This window comes from Peromyscus maniculatus, chromosome 1 (assembly GCF_049852395.1).
Source record: "Peromyscus maniculatus bairdii isolate BWxNUB_F1_BW_parent chromosome 1, HU_Pman_BW_mat_3.1, whole genome shotgun sequence".
Lineage (NCBI taxonomy): Eukaryota > Metazoa > Chordata > Mammalia > Rodentia > Cricetidae > Peromyscus > Peromyscus maniculatus.
The window spans coordinates 189,525,339-189,547,386 of record NC_134852.1 but is presented as its reverse complement, the minus strand read 5'-3'; the positions used below and the strand labels follow the sequence as shown (position 1 = coordinate 189,547,386).

Here is a 22,048-nt window from a genome sequence, read left to right as displayed (position 1 = left end):
GCCTAAGATGATCTTGGACTTTGTGGACTGAAACAAATCCTCCTGTCTCTAAGCTTGCAAGTAGCTGGATCCAAAGGCATGTACCACCAGCTTAGAAATATAGTGTGTGATTGTCAACTATTTGGAGGTTTCCTGGCTCTGTTTCTGTTGTTCCTGGTTTAAGTTAGCTATAGTCTGAGAGGATATGTCTGTTTGCTTTCAGACAGGGTCTTGCTAATAGCCCAAGCTGGCTTCCAGCTCACAGTTCCCGTATCTCTGCCTCCTGAGTGCTGGGATGAGAGGTCTACGCCACCGCTAGGTGCTGAGGCCTATTTTGTGGGAATTTTGTTTTTAAACTTGCTAAAGGGTGTTTTTCGGTCTAAAATGTGACTTTAGTGAAGGTTCTGAGTTTGAGAATAATGTCGTGCCCCCCCCCCCCCCCCCCCCCCGCACTTGACGGGTGCTCTGCAAATGTCAGCAGATCCGCATGAGTAATGATGCCGGCTGGGTTGCACTCGGCATTGTGCATTTTCTGTTTGATCAGTCAATCACTGTTAGGCGGAGCTAGAATAGCTATTCAGCTCTAATGGACTCGTCCTTTCCGTGTTTGGGTTAAATGGATTTTCTGTTCTCTCAGATATTTTGACTCCCTGCTGTTCAGCTTGATCATATTAATGACTCTTAGGTCTTTTCGGTTAATCGACTACAGTTGTTTTGTGGCATGCTCCTCTTTGCCGCTGATGGTTTTCCTCACACCACCTGACTCTGCCGCTGGAAGCTGGGAGCTTGCTCAAGCCCTATCCCTGAAGTCTCCCGTCCTCTGGGAGGCTGATGGATATCTTCGGCCTCTGAGGCTGGTTTACAAGAGGTGCTGGGTCCACAGAACAGCAGTCCGGGACTAGCAACGAAGGGTCACGTGTCCCGTCAGAAACCGTGCCCTCCACCACTTTAGCTCTTCTTCACAGTTTAGTCACGAACCTCGCAAAACCGTCGTTTGCTGTTCCGCTAAACTTCAAACTTGGCAACACCGTTTGCACTTTGGCCCTAGCGTCTAATATCTTTTTTTCTGTTTTCAGTAGACTTTTTCTTTGTACAAACATTTTCTCTGATCCAACACCTCCTGCAGCTCTGGCCAACTCTGGGTCCTCCCATACTCCTCCCCCGAGCCTGGAGCTGAGGTCAGAGAAGCCCGGGACAGCCACGAAGCCGGGGTCCTCGCGCCCCAACCACCACAGTTAAGGATTCTGATACGTTACCAAACCGCCACCCAGAAAGGAATTGCAATGTGAACTCCTACCAGAAATCACAAAAAGGTAAAGGCAGCCTGAAAGCCATACTCAAATTACCTGCTACCATCCAGGATGCCAAGCTGACCAGAGTCAGAGTCTGGCTCCTCCCACCTAGAACTCACCCTTATTTTCAGGCCGGGCTCCCTGCCTGCAGGGGTGACTGAAGTCCAGAGCTTTGCCACGGAGAGGAAACCTCCAATGGTCTACCCGTGCTGTGAGTCACACTTGCAGTAAGTCCTTCCCCTGAACCGTTCACCCCAAGGTTTGTGTGTCCTTGCGTGTGCCTGTGCACACGTGTGTGGAGGCCAGGGGTCATCCTCGGGTGTTGTTTCTCGGGAGCTGTCTATCTTGTTCTTGAGACGGTCTTCCATAAGGACCTGGAACTCACCAATAAAGATAGGCAGGCAGGTCACCAAACGCTGGGAACTGTCCTGCCTCCTCCCCAGCACTGGGGTTACAAGTGTGTGCCACCAAGCCTGACTTTTTAACGTGCATTCTGGGGGTCACTTGAGTCCTCAATTTGCTGACTGAACTCTCTCCCCATCTTGCTGTTCAGAGCTTTTAAGAACGCAGCAGAAGAACAAGATGCCCTTACATCTTGCTGACTTAGTCACTCTCTGTCTCTGTCTGTCTGTCTCTCTCTTTCAAGTTCATAAATAACTGTGTGTCTATGAGTGAGTGTGAGTATATGAGTGAGTATGTATAATGTATATGTAAGTATGTGTATGAGTGAATGTGTGTATGCGTGAGTGTCTGTGTATGAATGTGTGTGGGAGTGTGGATGTGAGTGTATGTGCTTCAGTGCCCTTGGAGGCTAGAAGAGGATGTTAAGATTCCCTGGAGCTGTAGTTAAGGCAGTTATGGGCTTCTCAATGTGGCTGCTAGGAATCAGACTGTGGTCTAGAAAAGCAACACGCTTTCTTAAGCCTGAGTCATGTCACTGCCCTTCTCTGCAGGGTCTTGCTTTGTAGTCCAGACTGATCTTGAACTCAAGGGGATCCTCCTGCCTCAGCCTCCCCAGTGGTAGGGTTACAGGATGAGGCACCAAGCCTGCTCACTTATTCGGGTTTTCTCATGTTTGCTGGAAAGCTAACACATCAGGCTCTTGCTTCCAAAATTGCACGGCGATTTCTCCTTGCAGGGCCCACTGATTCAGAGTCTGACCTTTAGACTCCATCTCTGTACTGTTATGTCAGGGAGGTTTTAGTTGGGGAGCGGAAGTAAATGTCCACATTCACTCTTTGAGGACTGATGGGGAGACATCCTCAAACCTTTCATGCACATCTAATTCACTGCTTGGTCTGCTGTCCTGATGCCCTTAGGCCAACACTCAGTTCAGTTCTGTTGCTTGTGACTGAAGGGAAGAGGATCCCAGCCCTGGACTCACATGCTCAGGTAGTCCGTAATTGTATGCTGCTACTATGTGTATCCCAAATTCTTTCTTTTTAATATTCATTTATTTATTGTGTATACAATGTTCTGCCTGTGGGCCAGAAAAAGGCACCAGATCTCATTATTGATGGTTGTGAGCAACCATGTGGTTGCTGGGAATTGAACTCAGGACCTCTGGAAGAACAGCCAGTGCTCTTAACCTCTGAGCCATCTCTCCAGCCCCATGTATCACAAATTCAACCTCTCTCTTACATTTTATAAGTAGGTGAAGTCAAGTCTGATCTTTCACACAATAGCATTAAATCTGTGTCAACTTGAGTAGGATCTCTCTCTCTCTCTCTCTCTCTCTCTCTCAGTTTCTGTTAAATATATTTGTATTTTACACATATTATGGAAAACCAAACCTTAAAAGCTAAGAAGAAAGCAGAAAATGTGTAACTTATTGGAGTACTCACAAATGAAGGCTTATGAAGATAAATCTACAGACAGCCTTTTCTACTCTTGTTCCACATATCATTCTCATATAGTTTCTATTTCTAGCCCCAACATGTACAGTCAACAAAAGTCCCACCCCAATATTCTGCTGTATGTGGTTCATGTGGGCATGTGCATGTATGTGAAGGTCTGAAGCTCGTAAATGGTATCTTCTGTAGCTCCCTTCCACCTTAGCTTTGAAGACTGAACTATCTCACTGGAGTTAGCAATCTGGCTAGGCTGGGATCCTCCTGCCTCAGCCTCCTCAGTGCTGGAATTACAGACACACCTGGCTTTTTTCATGGGTGTCAGGGATCCAAACTCAGGTCCTCACGCTACTGAAACAAGCATTTTACTGACAGCCATCTCTAGCTCTCCTCGTACCCAGCCTTTGAATTTGTTTCTGAGACAAGGTCTTGGTATGTAGCCCAGGTTGGCCTGTGACTCCTCAGTATGTAGCCATAAAGACGGCCCTTAATGTTATGATTCTCCTGCCTCTTTAAGTGATAGCTTTAGTCTCCCTTTTTTTTTTTCCAATTAAATTTTTTTGTTTTGTTTTGTTTTGTTTGAGACAGGGTTTCTCTGTGTAGCCCTGGCTGTCCTAAAACTCACCCTGTAGACCTTGAACTCAGAGCTCTGGCTCTGGAGTATTGGGATTAAAGGTGTGGAGTACCATGCCCATCTCTTAAATTTATTTTCTTCAGTCAGCGTTGTGAGATGCTATGGTCAGGTAGGCTCAAGTGATCATCTGGAGTAGCTGGGACTAGCTGGCATTAGAGGTGTGTGCTGTGGTGTCCTGCTTGGTGTAGTTATATTCAAATATTGGTTTGCTCCTCAGTACCTTAATGCAACAAATAAAAACTCTATAAAGCCCAAATTATTGTTTATTCCAGGCTCGCTTAGGTGCCAGCGACAGAAACTCTTGTCAAGCTCTTAGACACCTGATGGTGGTTTGTGTGTTTGACTACCTGGAAATGTCCATGTTCACTCAACGCCAATGCTCTGGTTATCGCTAGGTCAAAAAGGTTACCTGAATATGTTGTTATGATTTGAATGCTCTTCTCCTCTTCACACCCCTCCCACACCTACCTACTCACCTCTCCCTATTGCAAACATTGACTCACAAAAATTACAGCCACGTGCATACTTGAAAAGTAGAAGGAGGAGGGTCAGGAGTTCAAGGTTGGCTTCTAGTACATAGTGAGTTTCGGGCCAGACTAGATTACACAAGACCCTGTCTCAAGAAATAAATGATTTGGCTGGGTCCCACCATTAATCCCAGCACTCAGAGGCAGAGGCAGGTAGATTTCCATGAATTCAAAGGCAGCCTAGTCTTCACAGTGAGTTCCAGGACAGCCAAGTCTGTACAAGATTCTGTCTCAAGAAACAGCAACAAAACATTGGTTGACAATAATATTTAGCCAAAAATCCAAATAAATGTTATTTAAGGTAATTCTCTCAGGAAGGTCATTCTTTTACTTGGAATGTCTCTCTGATAGTGTAAATGAGAGCTACAGAAGTAAATCTATTCGATAATTTTATAATCATAGGAATTCACTGGCCTCAATTTCAAAGGGAGAAATCCATGTGTTTGCTACCCTCCCAAATATTATGCATTTGATCCCCAAAAGAATCTGCCTGCTGGATGGATGCTGGGCCATCCTTAGCAGCTTCAGGAACTCAGCCTTTTCCTCCCAGACTCCTCTGAGAGGTCACTGACCGGAGGAGCCCTTGGCCTGGCAGACCGCTAAGGTTTCAAGGTAACACCCAGAGCAAAGAAATACGTTGACCAATTCCCATGCCAGCTTTGAGATGAGCAGACTGGGCTGGCTTTGCCCACTGGTCCCCCAGGCCCTGGAGGCTTGAGAGTGTCGGGAAGAGAAGGGATACTGAGATGGGGGCAGGAGTGTGGAGACAAGACATTCTGTGGACTTGCTAGGGCCTGGCTAATGATAACCAGCACGGAAAAGGGACAGGCAGCCAGTGCTTCAGATGCTGGTTCTCCTAGAATGCAGAAAGTGAGCAACCCTGGCCCAAGAGAGAGACATGCTGTCTCCACTCCCCAAAAAGCACATGGGAAGAAAGATGGCATTGGCTTTCAGCTGCTCAGAGCACCCAGAAGGGTTCTCCAGCAGACCTTCCTGCTCCCTGCCCACCTCAGCCCCTGCCAGGCAGATGGTGCTGGGGCTCCTGGCGAGACCCAAGTCCCCATCTTGCTCCTGTCTTGCTCTCTCCTGCTAGGATCTTCATTTACAGCATCTCCTTTCTTTCCCACAGAGGCGGATGGAAAACTGAGCCCGGCAAGGGAGGGCTCCAGCATGGCAGGGGGCGTGGCCAGGAGATGTTCACTCCTCCAGGCTATGGAGATTTGGAAGGAAAGATTCCAGAGACCCCTAAATTAGGCCACGTAGAGCTTGCCATGCAGGGGGCTGCAAGAACTAGCCAGCTGCCATTGCCAACAAAGAACCCACCTGGACCCTGGAGCTCCATGTCCTCTTTACCTAAAATACAGTGAGTGCTTGACTTCTCCAGGAGTGCGAATCGCCACTTCGTGTTTGTCTTCAAAGTCGTGCAGATTGCTTTTGGAAACCTTGAAGCAGCGATTTCTTCCTGTGCAGTTGAACCTGAACTTCCTAAAGAAGCTAAGATGGGGCCCCTGGTGGTCTTGGCCAGTTCTTAGAGGATCAGGCTGTAGCCAGGTCCTTTGGGCAGAATCACTAGCCAGCACAGGTCTGCGCTGCCCAATGGGGATGGATTTCCTTTTGGACGTACCTCATGGAAGCTGGTTTGTCTGGAGCGCTGACACTTGTGCTACCATCTGGGTGGAGGGAGAGACCACAGGGAGGGCTGTGCCTGTGCCGGGCAGGGAGACGACCTCACAGCTGTTCACCATGGAGCATCCTAGGCCCTGCTAACCTGAATGGATGTTTCATCAAGGCTGGATGTCCCACAAGTGGGGGATTCCTGTTGTAACGTGTGCTGGTGGAAAGGCCACTGTTCCTAGAGGAGATGGTGGGAGATGATGGATGGGAGGGGAGGGATGTCTTATTTCTGTCAGACTGGCTCGGAGCTGGCGGGCAGAGGCAGGCTGCTGTCCTCCACTCCATCTCCTCGTCCTCGGGATCTGTGGTGTTCCTCTGAGGATTCTAAGAGGAGCAATAAGAGATGGATGGCAGGCTGCTAAAACCATACCCCATGAGGTTAGCAGGCAGCCGGAGTTGTACCTGATGGGCTGGGGGAGGTGCGCTGTTGTTGGTCCCATCACCTGGGCTGCGTCTTCAGGTGCCAGGGTAGCTGTCCAGCTCAGAGTTTAGAAGAGCTCAGGAGAAGACATAGGAAGCCATTATCTCATCGAATTTCCAGCCCATTACGAAGTCCTGTGTGTAACCTTGAAGACAGGGTGTGCCCCCGACATACTGCTTCAGTTCCTCACCTTGGTGACCCACATTTATCAATGGGTCCATCGCAGTGTTCTCCTCACTGAGACTGAGAATGAACGAGTTGGTCTTTGAATGTATTCTTCTCACCAGAGCTACATAGGACGGATGCCATGTCTCCTGCTTAGCACCTCTCTGGCAATTCCCTGAACCTCTGGAGGTCAGACGGTGGGAACCCCACTTACCAGTGCATGCAAGTCCCAGGCTCTGCACAGCTGCTTTAGGAGAATGCCAGGCTGTCTCAGAAAGCATCCAGCTTGTTGTAGAAGACACGTTTGCTGTTGAAGCCACAGTTTGCAATCTTGATGTTCACGCCAGCATCCGAGGGTTTGTCTGTAAGGACAATGAGCTTCTGGTGGCCGCAGCATGCACACTAGACACTAGTGTTGGAATTTTCATCCGGCCTCTGTTTTCTCTCCCACTGACACGAGGCACTAGGTATCCAAATACCGCTCACCCATCAGCGGGCTTCATAACAAGGCCTTTCTAGTGTCTGTCACTTCAAACATTCCTTTCTGTTGGGATTATTGGAGCCTTCGTGCAGCCTTACACCACAGAGTGTTCTCTGGGCTCGTTCCTGGCCGTGAGGAGGCACCGCGTTGACTTTACCTCAGCTGGGTTATCTTTGCCGAGGATTTTCAGAAGCATGGCTGCCTGTGTGGATCTCTCTTCAGCAGATATGGCTGAGGGGCCTTGCAGCTTGTCCGACTTCCTGCGGGGCTCAGAGTCAAGGCCCCCCAGCGTCAGCTTAAATTTGAGAAAAGTATGCATTTGTTTCAAGCCACCTCAGGGGAAAACCCCAAGTTCACCCGGTGAATTTACCTTTACAGTGGGAATAAAATACAATGCTGGATGAAACGTAAATTACAAAATAGTTTTCAAAGGAAAAATTGATTAAGAGAAAAATTTAAAAGAATAAAACTAGGAAGAGCACTAAGAGAGCCAATAAACTAGTCCCAGCCAGAGACTCACAAGTGCTTGGGACTGTAAAATGACAGCTTCATCCAAGGTCACAGGAAGAGGGACCCTAATCAGTAGTGGAGTTCTCAAATAGCCCCTTTCTCCTAAGAAAATTGTTCAGGGTCCCAAAGAGCTTTTGTTTTTTATGTGGGTTCTGACTACCAATGTTTATCTTATTAGAAGTGACAACCCCAGAGCGGCCGCACTTAAAACACTGGGTTTCAAAGCCACCCCACGGTTTAACTAGCCCTGCGACAAAGTGACACAGTAAAGTTACTTTAGTATCAGACTAAGCACGGAGGGGGTGATCGCAGTCTGCCCGGTTCCTTTAGAGTAGACTCTTTCTTTCCCAGAGCTTTAGAAGCTCCTCGTTCAGTCTCAGCATCTTGAAATGAAGCTAGGTACAAAGGAGAAGGCCTGCAGCCTCAGCTACTCAGAGGCTGAGGCAGGAGGATCCCTTGAGACCCGGAGCCCATGGCTAGCCTGGGCAACATCGTAAGACTCGGTGTCTGAGAAAACAGTTAGTAGAAACTGCATCTGTGAATTGAGAAAACACATCACCGTTTTCTTTTTTTGACTCAACAATGTGTTTTGTTCCAAGAGTCTCTCACCCAGCTCAGCGTGGGATGGTGCATCCAAGCACTGGACTCATCACCTTGGCTACTTCCACAAACATTTTTATTGAAGCATAATACTGACACAGATAAGTGCCAACTGTCAGTACAAAGTTCTATGACTATTCATAAATGGGACACACCTATTTAACCAGCATTTGGGTCAAGTGTGACACTACAATATGGCGTCCCGAGATCTCCTTTTCCAGTCAGTGGGTTCTCTCTTCTCACAGCATTGGTTAGTTTAGCTTGTTTTCATCATTAGACATGTAGAATCACAAATTGAATCTTGTGTCTTTTCATTTGTTCAATATTTTGTGAGGTCTACAGATTGTTTAGTATTCTAAACACCAACTGTGTGACCCTAAGTCAGTCTATTTATTGGCCATTTGAGTCTTTCTCAGTGTGTGAGTGTTAAACATTCTTACGCAGATTTGGGGGGTGGGGGTGCAAACGTACAAATGCGTCCTGCTGAACGTGTAAATTTAGGAAGAAATTGCTGGTGTGTGAGGTATGGATACTTTAGTTTCAATCCAAACAAAAGTGGTTCCTGCTGATTGTCACAGCCTCCTGCATCTTGGGTCTGCTCTGATGGTGAGTGTCGCCTGCATTTAGAGCCTTTCCTTTGTTCTAGTGTCAGAGTGCTGTGTTGCTCTGGTTTGCATGTCTCTGATGCCTAGTGGTCATGAAGAAGAGCTTCTCGGCCCGGTCGGCCATTCCCTCTTTGGAGAAGCACCAGTTCTTATCTGGCACTCATTCCTCAGTCACGTGACTTTCATTTTTTCAGCTTGATTCTACTTTATCCTTTCTATAGGTTGTATCGTGGACAGGAGACACAAGGCTACCCGCAGCCTGAGGTCTTCTCTTCTGATGAGCCAAGGAGTGTTTAGTACGGTTTAGCAGTACTCTACTCAGGTGAAATGAGAATTCTTTATAGCCCAGGCAGGCCTTGAGTTGGCATGTCCCCTATCTCAGCCTCCCAAGCCACTGAGGCCACCATTCCTGGTGACGACGAAGCCAGGCTGTTGACTTGTACCCCAGAAAAGAAGTGCAGGATAAGTTAACCTGACCCTAGCTGAAGTTTATTACGAAGAGGGTTTTCATGTGGGTGTCAGTATGGACGCTGACAGGGAAAGAGAAACATAGAAGAAAAGGAAAGTAGTACACACCCTGGGGTGAGTGCAGACTTCTAGAGAGAGACTGAAGTGTGTGTGTGTGTGTGTGTGTGTGTGTGTGTGTGTGTGTGTGTGTGAGAGAGAGAGAGAGAGAGAGAGAGAGAGAGAGAGAGAGAGAGAGAGGCAGGCAGGCAGACTTTGGCCTCCCAAGTTGCATTGTTCAAAGAATTTAAAAGATTAGGTGGGACTGTTTGGTATACTTAGTATCTAAGCCAGTGGTTCTCAACCTGTGGGTCGTGACCCCTCTGGCAAACCTCTATCTCCAAGAAAATGTTTACATTGCAGTTCCTAACAGTAGCAAAATCACCGTTATAAAGTAGCAACAAGAATCATTTTATGGCTGGGGGTCACCACAACATGAGGAACTGTATTAAATGTCTCAACATTAGGAAGATTGAAAACTACTAATAAGAAGTTTTCTTTTGGAAGTTAGGTTCATAGTGGGCTTTGGCTTTTTCTGGGAACATACTTCACAGTGTACTACACAGGTTTACAGGCTGATAAACATATGTCAGATTGGCATGGCAACACACATGCCTATGATCTCAGGTGGAGGCAGGAGGGTCAGGAGTTCAAGGTCATCCTCAGCTGCACATCAACTTAGAGCTACCCTGGTCTATATGAAGCCCTGTGTTGCTGTGGGATGTCTTTCTGATGCTGTGAATATGTGTTGCTATGATTGGTTAATAAAGAAACTGCTCTGGCCTGTGGCAAGTCAGGTTATAGCCAGGCAGGAAATCCAAGAGAGAGACAGGAAGAAGAAAGGCAGAGGTAGAGGAGACGCCAAGCTGGTATCCAAGGAGCAAGATGAAATGGGACGCAGGTGTGCCGGGCGGTGGTGGCGCACGCCTTTAATCCCAGCACTCGGGAGGCAGAGCCAGGCGGATCTCTGTGAGTTCGAGGCCAGCCTGGGCTACCAAGTTAGTTCCAGGAAAGGCGCAAGGCTACACAGAGAAACCCTGTCTCGAAAAACCAAAAAAAAAAAAAAAAAAAGAAATGGGACGCAGGTAAAGCCATGGAACATGTGGCGATACATAGATGTTGAATTAAGTTATACAAGCTGGGCAGTAGGAAGCCTGAGCCACAGACCATATAATTTGCAATTCATATTAAGCCTCTGAGTGATTATTTTATAAGCGGCTGTGGGACCACGGGGCTGGGGGGGACCAGAGAAACTTACAGCTACATTTTGGTGCCCAGATGTGGTAGCAAGAATTTCCACCCAAAAGCTAAGAAAGCTTTAAAGATTCTAAAACAGAGCTAAAAACAGCTTCCTAGTGGTGTCTCTCAGGCCAGCTGTGATACAGAAATGCCATGGTATGAGTGTTTGCGCTAACAGTATGGTGGGTTCCTGTGTATGGGCTTGACCTACAGCATGGCAGATTCCCGCCACAGTACACAGAGGCGATTCCAAGCCGTGCAGCGCACTGCATGGCAGATTTAGCTTTTGCTAGTACTGACAAAAGGTTTCTGGGCTCCATGCTGCTTGATGAAGGCACAGACCCACTGTTTCCCAGAGTTGACAGCGAGCATGGCTCCCAGAGCTGGTGGTAAATGTACCTCCACCATGTTGGGAAGCCAAACTGGGCAGAGTCAGCAGCCAGGCTGCTGTCGAGTTCATCCTAGCCACACTCCAGTTTAAAGCAGTGGTCAGAAAATGATTAGATACACAATAAAACACATTTAGATGGGAAAAAAACCTCTAAATGGGTCACACTGTTTAAAAATATACGTAGGCTTGGAAAAGAGGAAAAGGAGTATAGGCAGTTATATAAAGAAATAGTTTTAAAAAATAAAGTCTTTAAAGAGACAGAATAATACAAAAGTTAAGCCATGTAAGGATAGAAATTACACAAAGAATCTGGATATTCCATATTTTTGGAATTTTTAACGCAGAAAGACAATTGATTGTAGGGGCTACTAAGTTAAACCAATATGTGTATTTTAAGAGTGTCTTGACTTCAAAATTTGTGTCTAAGGATACTTTGCTTTGGAAAAGAGGTTCTGCTTTTGTTTCCACAGAAGATGAGAACCTATGGATTGCTTCCAGGATAATATGGTTTGACCCCCTGAAAGGTCTCTAATGACAGCCATAGCCCAGATGATCCAACATCCAAAACGGCTTCAAAGCAACTGGCTGAGATGTTCCAGCCTCACAGACTACTACAGTCAAGATTTAACTATAATTCTGAATTTTCTCAGGATCCCCATAAGATTAACAGTGCCCTCAATCAGCAGGAAGCAGCCAAGAATACTATACCCACATTCCCCCAAAATGGATTATGGATATTTGTCTTTGTTTAGATTGGTTACAAATTGTTATTGGTCGTAGTCAATCTCTTTCTAAAAGAAGAAAAGGGGACATGATATAGAAATGTAGGATATAGATATTATAGGATAAAAGATTATTGAATCTACTTTTATAAAGCAACAAATTGAAACATTTTACATTGCTATAGATTTTAGTTTATTGATACAAATTTAAAGTTAATTTTGTTATACTATATGTATATTTCTACTCTCGTTTAAGGTATTATGTTTATGCAGTCCATTTAAAATTGTAAAATATAATTAAAAATACAGATTAATAGTCATTTATGATAAACTTATAGTCATGTTAATTAAGTTTTTTAGGTATACATAGATATATTTCAATTAGATAGATAATCTTCAAATGCTTTAAAGACCTATAGAATTTAAATGTTTTTAAATTTAAAATTTTAAAATGTTTTAAGAACTTAGACTTTTCTGGACAGTGAGACATGTCTGCTCCTGGCAGTACCAATTACTTCAAAGAGGATGATGGGCATCAAAGAAACTCCATATGGAGTTTGCTTTCTTTATGGCAAAAGTAGCCATTTGGGCAAGAAACTTGCCTGGACTGCTTTATAATATATTGTATAGACTGGACATACAGGACCCACGGGAAAATGACCACTGAATTTTGTCAAAACAAGACAAAATGGTCCTTCAGCTTCCTGCTTTGCAGAGGAGATGCCAAACCACTGTCCAAGGAGCAACATGTAATGGGAGGCAGGTAAAGTCACGGAACATGTGGTGATACACAGAGTAATAGAAATGGGTTAATTTAAGAAGAAAGCAAGAAGCCTGAGCCATAGGCCATACAGTTGGTAATTAATATAAGCCTCTGAGTGATTGTTTTTTAAGCAGCTGTGGGACCACGGCGGGTGGGGTAGGCAGAACACAGGAAAACTTACAGCTACACTGTGTCAACGAAACAAAAGTGTCAAAAGAACTCTTACTGTACTTAGTATACATGGTGACAAGGAAGTCAGGGTGCTGTTTGACTGGAACGTGGTTCCTGATCTTATTTGTGAGAGTCTCAGCCAACAGGGGTGAGGGACTCCCGTCTCCTCCCCATGTCCTCCATTTTCCTGTCTTTCTAGTCTGCCTCTGTGGACTGTGAATTCTTTGTTGGCCCTGCATGCTTTTCCCCACTTCTCCGCATTCTGCTGTTAATTTTCTGCTGATAGTTCACTCCTCCATCATCCCTTTCCCATAGTGGACTTCTTGTCACCTGAAGATGACAGGCACTTTCCCATCTTTCTATATTGGCTCTTATTACTGCTGGAGACAGTCCTCAGGTACACACATAGTCCTCCCTCCCAACTCTTAGAAATCTTGACTCCCAGATGTACATCCTTGCACTCCTGGCATACTATCCCTGCCCATCAATTCTTTTATCTTTTGGAGACAGAATCTTACTCTGTGACTAAGGCTGGTGTCAGACTTGCATAACCCTCCTACAGCTTCCCGAGGATCCCTAGGATTACAGGTGTGAGTTACCATGCCCAGCTCCTCTATCATTTTTTTTTGAGACAGGGTCTCATGCAGCACTGGCTGGCCCTGAAGTCCTGATCCTTCTGTCTCCTCTGCTGCCTAGGAAATTGTAGGTGAATGTATCACCACACCTCACTTGCACCATCTTATGAAAAAACAAAACTTTGTACCGAGAAACATTCAACTTTGCACAATTATTTTAAGAATTAGAACACATATATGTTTACTCCTTCCCTATACTCTCAGTATAGCTGCTATTTTCATCTGTCTTTGTCAGGCATGAGCAGATAAAAGGTATGAAGTAAAGAATCTGAGCCTTGGATTTTCTTTCCTTTTTTTGATAGTGATGGGTCTTCTTTTCTTCTTTTCTTCTTCTTCTTCTTCTTCTTCTTCTTCTTCTTCTTCTTCTTCTTCTTCTTCTTCTTCTTCTTCTTCTTCTTCTTCTTTCCTTCTCCTTCTTCTCCTTCTTCTCTTCTTTTTCCTTTCTTCTTCTTTTTCTTTTCTTCTTCTTCTCCTCCTTCAGTCTTATAGCCAAGGCCAGCTTTAAAAACTCACTATAAAGCACAAACTGTTCTGAAATCCCCAATCTTCATGCCTCTACCTTTCTCAAATGCTGGGATTGAAGGCATGCTCTACCTCACCCAGCCTTCATGGTTTTATTCTTTATTCCCTCAGCCCTAGAGTTTACACTGACGGTGATTCACTGTAGGCTTCTAGGCCAGGTGGCATCAACCAACTTTCAAGAGGTAGGTTTGGGGCTGAAAAATGACATGGATTCAGCCTTTCATTAAAATTTTAAGTCTTGAAACTCCAAGAAACCCTGAAGGCGGATGCTCAAGTAATGTTCTCTGGTTGATGATACACCATACACAATGTTGTCCTCTACATTGGGAGGGCATGCTGTTCTGAGGACAACAAGAGCTTTACACCTGGACCCTTGCAGGGTCTCATTGTTCTTGCTTTGGCTAATTTTGATCTGTATACTTGCACTGAAATAAAATTTTTCTGTACATAATAGCTTTCAAAGAGCTCTCTGATTACTTTTAGTGAGTTATGGACCCCTCGGGTGTTTTTGGAAACCCCTTTATATTTGTAATTTGGTCAGAAGTGAGGCAGATATTGGCAGAACTGGAGATATAGTTCAGTGGTAGAGTGCTTGTTTAGCATATTCGAGACCCTGAGTTCAATCCTTGGTTTGGCAAAAACAAAACAAAACTGGCTTTTAGGCAGTGAGAACAACCATGTGGCTATGTTCCCTCACCTTATATAATTATAATTCCCCCTAACCTCCTTGTAGGTGATGGACAGGTTTAGCAGTCTGGAGGACCCTTACTCTCTAGACTTGGCTATCTCCAAGTAGTATACAGACAAGCAAGATTCATTAAAATGCCTCTGACACTGGGGATGACTCACTGGTAGAGCACTTGCCTAGCAAATACAAGGCCCAAGTTCAATCTCCTGTTCCAGTACAAAGAAAAGCCCCCAACTCCCCAGATCTCTGGCTTCCACAGTGTGCCTTAGTAGAGAAAAGGATAAAAGGGCAAGATGGATAAGTCTTTGATTCCTGAACAGCTATGATGGGTCACTAGAGGAAAAAGCTGTTGGTAGAATTTAGAAACGATGAATCCAATGTCCCAAGGCCCATTCAATCCATAAACAAGAAACAAACTCCCATCCCTTGTTCCTTGTACCAGCTGAATGAAGATGGGAAAGTGCTAGACAAGGCTGGGCTCTCAGAGCCACAAACCACCGACCTCAGAGTCATTCCCACCGGGGAAAGTCATACTGAAAAAGCAAGTGCCGGGAGCCATCCCCCATGGTGGATGGGTCCTGCAGAGCGTGTAAGGAGGCAGTGGGGAAGGAAGTGAGCCAGGCCATGGTGGTTGGGAGAATCTTGCAACCTGACTGACTAGCAGTCAGAGTGTTTATTTATACAGAATTTAGTAAGCAGGGATACATTCATGATGTTCCAAAACATAGATATCATTTTTAGTTTTGGACATGTGTTCACTTCCTTTTGCTCATCTTTTAGTCATTAATAAACTATGACAGAACAGAGTTTTCATTTCCAATCATTTTCCCTCAATTTCTGACACCATTAATAAACAGAATTATCATTCTTATTCATTAACCCTATAAACCAATTTTTAAGAATCTAGAGGCATATGATAGCCTGTTCTCAGGCTGGTAGCTTTGGTTGCTTCAAGGACACTAGACCAAAACAAAAATCTTCAACCACCCTGGGCATTTTGCCATGTATCAAGCAGTGTATTATTAACTCTTAGTGGTCAGAGTGCCCAGAAAAAAATTCTCAGACCAAAACTGTTGCAGTTGTTATTCAAATTCTGGCATAATACAATCAATGTTCACATTTACATCTTTATAGAATTTGTCTACATGTCTAATCATGGCATTCTGTTGTTCCTTGGTCATATGACATTTCAGTAGCTCTGGATGAGCTAACTGTTCTAAGAGAGGGAGGTCCTGACAGCTCATACTTTTATCATCTTTCCACTCCATACTTTGCTCATCAATATGTCTCTGTGTAGGGCAGAGTTGTATGCCACGTAATTGTCTGAGTATACAGTGGAAAAAGGCTTATAATCTGAACTGTGGACAATTCCTCTAGCCCACCGAATCTTGTTGACCTTTTTGAATTAACTTTGTTTTGAATATCTTGTTCCAGTGTAAGTACAGGGACAGATGTTTCAAGAATGTCTCATAGCTTCATGAAGAGACCTCTGGCTTCTGTATGTCTCACAACCTCCAAGGCGTAAGGAAGACCTTCAAGTAGATGAGGGTATCTCCCTAAAAGTGTGTGTGGGGGGGAATAGTATGTTCAGGACTTTCCTGGGGAAGCTTAGAAGCAGCATTCCTGGGAGAAGACATAAATGATTCATAAGAAATTTTCCATCAATCCAATATCCCCAAATTGTACACATATTAAAAGTGCCCCAAGTATGTAACAGGTGGAGATGAAAACCAAAGGTGACATGGCAGCCATCATGTGGCTCAGCCCTGCTGGATCTTTGTCAAGCAGCTGTGCTGGCTTTTTGACTTCTGCCATTCCATTCAGATATGGCTGTGCCAAGCAAGTGTTGGTGGAGTTTTTGCAAAGGAGGAAAAGAAAACGACAAGTCAAGGGACCCACGCCTACAGGATGAAGATGAGTAAATGGTTGTTAAGAAATGAAGTCAGGAGCTAGAGAGGCAGCACAGTGGCAATGTGCTTGCTTTGTAAGTGTAAGGACCTGAGTTTGAATCCCTGTCACGACACAAAAAGCTGGGTGTGATCGCATGCAGCTGTAATCTTAGGTAAAGTCAGGAGGATGGGGGAGGGGGACTAGCCAGTCTATCCGAGTCAATGAGCTCCAGGTTTGGCGAGAGACCCTGTCTCAAAACATAGGGTCAAAGGCCAGTAAGATGGCTTAGTTGCTAAAGAACTTGCTGCACAAGCCTGATGACCTCACTTAAATGCCCGAGCACACTTAACAGTGGGTGGCGAGAACCAGCCTCATGGATTGTCCTCTCAGCTCTCCACACTTGCGATGTGCACCCACAGGCATCATCCACATGTAAGTTAAGTGATACAGTACAGCACAATAGAAAAAAGATGCTTAATGCTTACCTCTGGTCTCCACACATGCATACACAGATGTGTGCACATACACACACATGCAGACACCTCACCCCCCCCCACACACAAAAGTTTAAAATAGAAGAAAAAAATAATAAAAATAAATTTTGTTTAGAAAGAAAAAAAAGAGGGGGCTGGAGAGATGGCTCAGAGGTTAAGAGCACTGGCTGCTCTTCCAGAGGTCCTGAGTTCAATTCCCAGCAACCACATGGTGGCTCACAACCATCTGTAATGAGATCTAGTGCCCTCTTCTGGCCTGCAGGCACACATGCACATAAAACACTGTAGCTGTATACATAATAGAAAGAAAAAAAAAAAAGAAATGAGAGATAGAAAGGATATCAGTGAAGATAAAATCCTCAATGTTGCACCCTAAGAAGCTTTGTGAATTGATAGGAGACCCTAGCAAGGACTCTAAAACAATTTACCTTTTCACCCAGTTTGGAAGACATTGGGAAGTGTAAGACAAGGATGGTGTATTGGTTACTTCTCTATTGCTGTGATAACACCATGACCAGGGCAGCTTGTAGAAGGAAGAGTTTACTGGGCTTGTGGTTCCAGAGGGGTAAAGAATCCACATCCATGATGGCATGGGGGAAGCATGGCAGCAGATGGCATGGTGGCTGAAGCAGCAGCTGGAAGCAGAGAGAGGGAATCTGAAATGGCATGCATTTTTCCACTCTCAAAGCTGGCCTCTGGTGACACATTTCCTCCAGCAAGGCCACACCTCCTGAGCCTCCCTAACAGCACCCTCAGTTGGAGACCAAGTGTTCAAACCCAAGACTATTTCACCATCACATATGGTGATGAAATACCTGAGCTACAGTCTCCAGGGGTGATGGACCTTTGCCTACCTCAAGATGAAGAGTGGTAACAGCTGTACATGGTGGCATACACCTGTAATCCAGTACTTGGGGGACTGGAGCAGGAAGATTGCCACAAGCTTAAGGCCAGCCTGGGCTATAGAATAAGACATTGTCTTATAAAAACAAATGAAACAAAAATAAGGCTATCATGATGACTCACTGGGTAAAGGAACTTGCTGCCAAGCCTGAGACCCACATTACAGGAGAAAACCAACTCTCAGAAGTTGTTTTCTGATTTCCATACAAGGGTGCCCACAGATGTACATGTACACACACACTCACACACCTACACACAGTGTGGAACAATCCTTTTCTACACTATGAATATGTATTACTCTCATTGGTTAATAAAACGCTAACAGGCCAGTAGCTGGGCAGGAAGTTAGGTGGGAAAGCCAAACTGAGAATGATGGGAAGAAGGAAGGCAGAGTCAGGAGTCACCAGCCAGACACAGAGGAAGCAGGAGATAAATGTGCCAGGAGATAAATAAGGATTATGGGTTAACTTATAATGTAAGAGCTAGTTAGTAATAAGCCTGAGCTATTGACTGAGCATTTATAATTACTATAAGCCTCTGTGTGGTAATTTGGGAAGTGGCCACCAGGTATTTGGGAACAGGCAGACGGGGTAGGAAATTTTCAATTACACACACACACACACACACACACACACACACACACACACACAAACATTAATAATATTAAAGGATGGAAAGAAGTCTGTATCTCTTAGTCTGACCTCCAGCTTGACAATATATACATAATGGTAAAATGGCTCAAAATACATTTCTGGAATTCCTTGATATGTAACTAGTCAAGCACTGTGCTTCTGCATACAAAGCCCTAAGAAGAGATGCAATTAGACTGGAAGAATATAGAAATATGAATATGATAGACAAAGGTAAAATTTAGGATGAAAAGTAAGTGGTTTGAACAAGATTCATATGGAGTGGTTGTGTCTACTTCACGGTACTAGTTATATCTATCTGACTGGGGACCACTTCCCCCACGTGGTATCATGCATCAGAAGGCACAGGAATCCCCTCTTCTGTCCATATTGCTAGGACATGCCGATGAGACACAAGATGGCAACAGAAGCTGTTCTGAGCCATGCAGTGGTGACGCACACCTTTAATCTCAGCACTTGGGAAGCAGAGGCAGGTGAATCTCTGAGTTCAAGGCCAGCCTGGGCTATAGAAGACATTGTCTACAGAATGAGTTCCAGGACAGTCAGGGATACACAGAGAAACCTTGTCTCTCAAAATCAACACACACACACACACACACACACACACACACACACACACACACACACACAAACCCAAAAAACCACAAACAAAAAGCTGGTCTGTCTCTGATAAGAGGTTTTGGATGTTCTGGGGCAGATGTCACACATAGCAGTAAGTTACGCTGATGCCAGCAGCCCCCTGGGTGCTACAGATGGTTTCTGACATGTATGGACACCCTGAGATAGTCTTTTGTGTGCTAAGTTGTAGCTATAAATGCCCCCAATATTATAAAGAGACCAGAACAGAGAATATGGGATCCTATGATCACTGAGTCGGTTTAGACTAAGGTCTTATCAGGAGCCATGGTGACAGGCTGGTAATGCAGGCAGTGAGAGAATTCACCAAGACAGAAAAAGGACAGAAAGGGGATTTATTAGATCCACCGAAGTTTCAACTGCTGTGGGCAAGATGGTGTTGAGAAACTGTCGATGTAGAGGCATTTGAAGGGGCTGCTGTTACACAGTGCATTTTCTATGCAAGCCACCAGGCAGGGTTCCAATGTCACGGTGCCCAGGAATACATGCAGTTGGGGCTTGTTGTTAACTACAACATGATTGTGAGGCAATGACTGGGCACAGCCACCCAGGTAAAGCCGGAATCCACACAAGGAACTCACTTCTCAGCACCTATTGTCCAGGAACAGGCAGAGACAGAGAATTGGGATGAAAGATAAAGAAGGGCCCACACTCAACATGAGGGGATGGGAGGGCCTTGCCAGATAGTCTTTTCTACTTTTCAAATGGTTTAGTGGAGAGAAGACACACAGTTTCTGCCTCAGTGGGAGGATGCTGATATGACTAAATAATTCCTGTGCTGAGGCCATGGTTGAGTGACTATAACATCATCTCTACTTCCTTTTCCCCTCCCAGGATTAGGGCTTCAGCTGATGGTGCTGGCAGGAGGGATGATGTCTGTCTTAGGGTTTCTTTTTTCTTTTTAATTTTTTTTTTCTGGAGCTGAGGACCAAACCCAGGGCCTTGCGATTGCTAGGCAAGCACTCTACCACTGAGCTAAATCCCCAACCCCCCCCTTTTTTTAAAAAAGATTTATTTATTATATATACAGTGTTCTGCTTGCATGTATATCTGCAGGCCAAAAGAGGGCACTAGATCTCATTATAGATGGTTGGGAGCCACCATGTGGTTACTGGGAATTGAACTCAGGACCTCTGGAGAAGCAGTCAGTGCCCTTAACCTCTGAGCCATCTCTCCAGCCCCTGTCTTAGGGTTTCTGTTACTGTAAGAGACACCATGACCACGGCAACTTTTATAAGGAAAACATTTAACTGGAGTGGCTCGCTTACAGCTTCAGAGGTTCAGTCCATTATCATCATGTCGGGGAGCATGACAGTGTGCAGGCAGGCATGGAGCTGGCTACGTCTTCATCAGAAGGCAACAGGAGGAGACTATAACACCAGGAGTAGCTTCAGCATAGACCTCAAAGCCCATCCCCGCAGTGACACACTTCCTTCAACAAGGCCACACCCACCCCAACAAGGCCAAACTTCTAATAGTGCTGTCCCCTTTGGGGGTGGGGCATTTTCTTTCAAACCATCACTTTTTCCAAGCACGAAATTAACAGTAGCTTTGATTTGTTTCCTTTGAAGCCAGGTCTCACATTGTAGACCAGGCTGGTTTCAAACTCATAGAGATCAAGCTGCCTTGGCCTTCCAGGTGCTAGGATCAAAGGTGTGAGCCACCACATCTGGCTGTAACTGCACCTTTACATCCTTATGCCTCCACCTCTTCATCTGGAAATCAAGATGTTGGGAGGAAAGGTCTCTGTGTCCCAACACTGTAAATGTGCCTGGGGTAGGCAGGCTGGTGATTCTCCCCTGACCAGGAACATTTAGTGCCAGTTCTTAGTACACTGGCTGGGAGAGCTACAGCAAGAAGCAACCAAGAAACACTGTGATGACCCACATTCTCCTTCTGAGAATACTGTGATCCATTATGAATGAGTCCTTCTGAAGAACAGCTTGAGCATGTAGTTAAATAATAATTCATTCTTAGACGGAGACATTTTGAATGATGACCCCTAATGGAATAATATTATGAATTGCAAATTGGAACATGAAATTAAATATGAGATTTCATTCTTTTCTGTCATATTTAGCATTTTTGGGGGGTGAAATAATTGAATTTCTGTGGAATGCAGAACTTCTGAGCCCCTCAGATGGTTCTGTGTGTGTGTGTGTGTGTGTATGTGTGTGTGTGTGTGTGTGTGTGTGTGTGTGTGTGTGTGATTAATAGGTCAGTTTTTTTTTTTTAGAGAGTAAAACGAGAAAAAGAATTGTGATGTGGGATTTTTCTCACATACTCAGACCTGACCCTCTGTAGATATTCAAGTCTGTTGACTTTGTGGTAACAAAATATATGACAGACTTGTGGATTAACTGACAAATACTTGTTTTTCAGTTCTGAAAGTGAGAGACTTCAAGAGATCCAGAGATCCGGTATTCGATGAGGACCCACTTCCTCTTTGCAGCGGACCTCAGTTCTCCTGTGTCCTTGTCAGGTAGCAGACCCACAAAGCCAGATCCAGCGTCCCCATCAAGTGCACCCATCCCAAACACCCATCACGTTGAGAGTTAGGGTTCCTACTTAAGAATTTGGGGAGGTCATGTGTGGTGATACATATGTTTAATCCCAGCACTCCGGAGGCAGAGGCAGGCAGATCTCTGGGAGTTCAAAGCCAGCCTGGTCTACATAGTGAGTTCCAGTACAGCCAGGGCTATGTAGAAAGATCCTGTCTCAACAACAACAAGAATTTGGGAGATGGGGAGGACGTGGTGACTCAGCACTGGTTCTTACGGCTCCATTAACTTCCCTAAACTATGCTTCTCTGTCTGCCAGTCTCTTATGGCTTCATTTCTTTCTCTGCACAGATCTGTGATGAGTTGTTGATTTTTCTTTTTCCTTCCTTCCTTCCTTCCTTCCTTCCTTCCTTCCTTCCTTCCTTCCTTCCTTCCTTCCTCCCTCCCTCCCTCCCTCCCTCCCTCCCCCTCTCCCTTTCTTTCTTTCTTTCTTTCTTTCTTTCTTTCTTTCTTTCTTTCTTTCTTTCTTTCTTTCTTTCTTTCTTTCTTTCTTTCTTTCTTTCAAGGAAGGGTCTCATGTAGCCTGATTTGTCTCAGATTT

General features: G+C 45.0%; 1 long non-coding RNA gene across 1 annotated transcript; it reads left to right on the top strand.

Moving 5' to 3' along the window:
* Nucleotides 1-1,160: 1,160 nt before the first annotated feature.
* On the top strand, nt 1,161-8,427 carry LOC121823548 (uncharacterized). Its single transcript, XR_013048321.1, has 3 exons — nt 1,161-1,292; nt 1,403-1,498; nt 5,412-8,427. It is a non-coding gene; the product is annotated as an uncharacterized LOC121823548 (long non-coding RNA).
* The last annotated feature ends 13,621 nt before the right edge of the window (nt 8,428-22,048 follow it).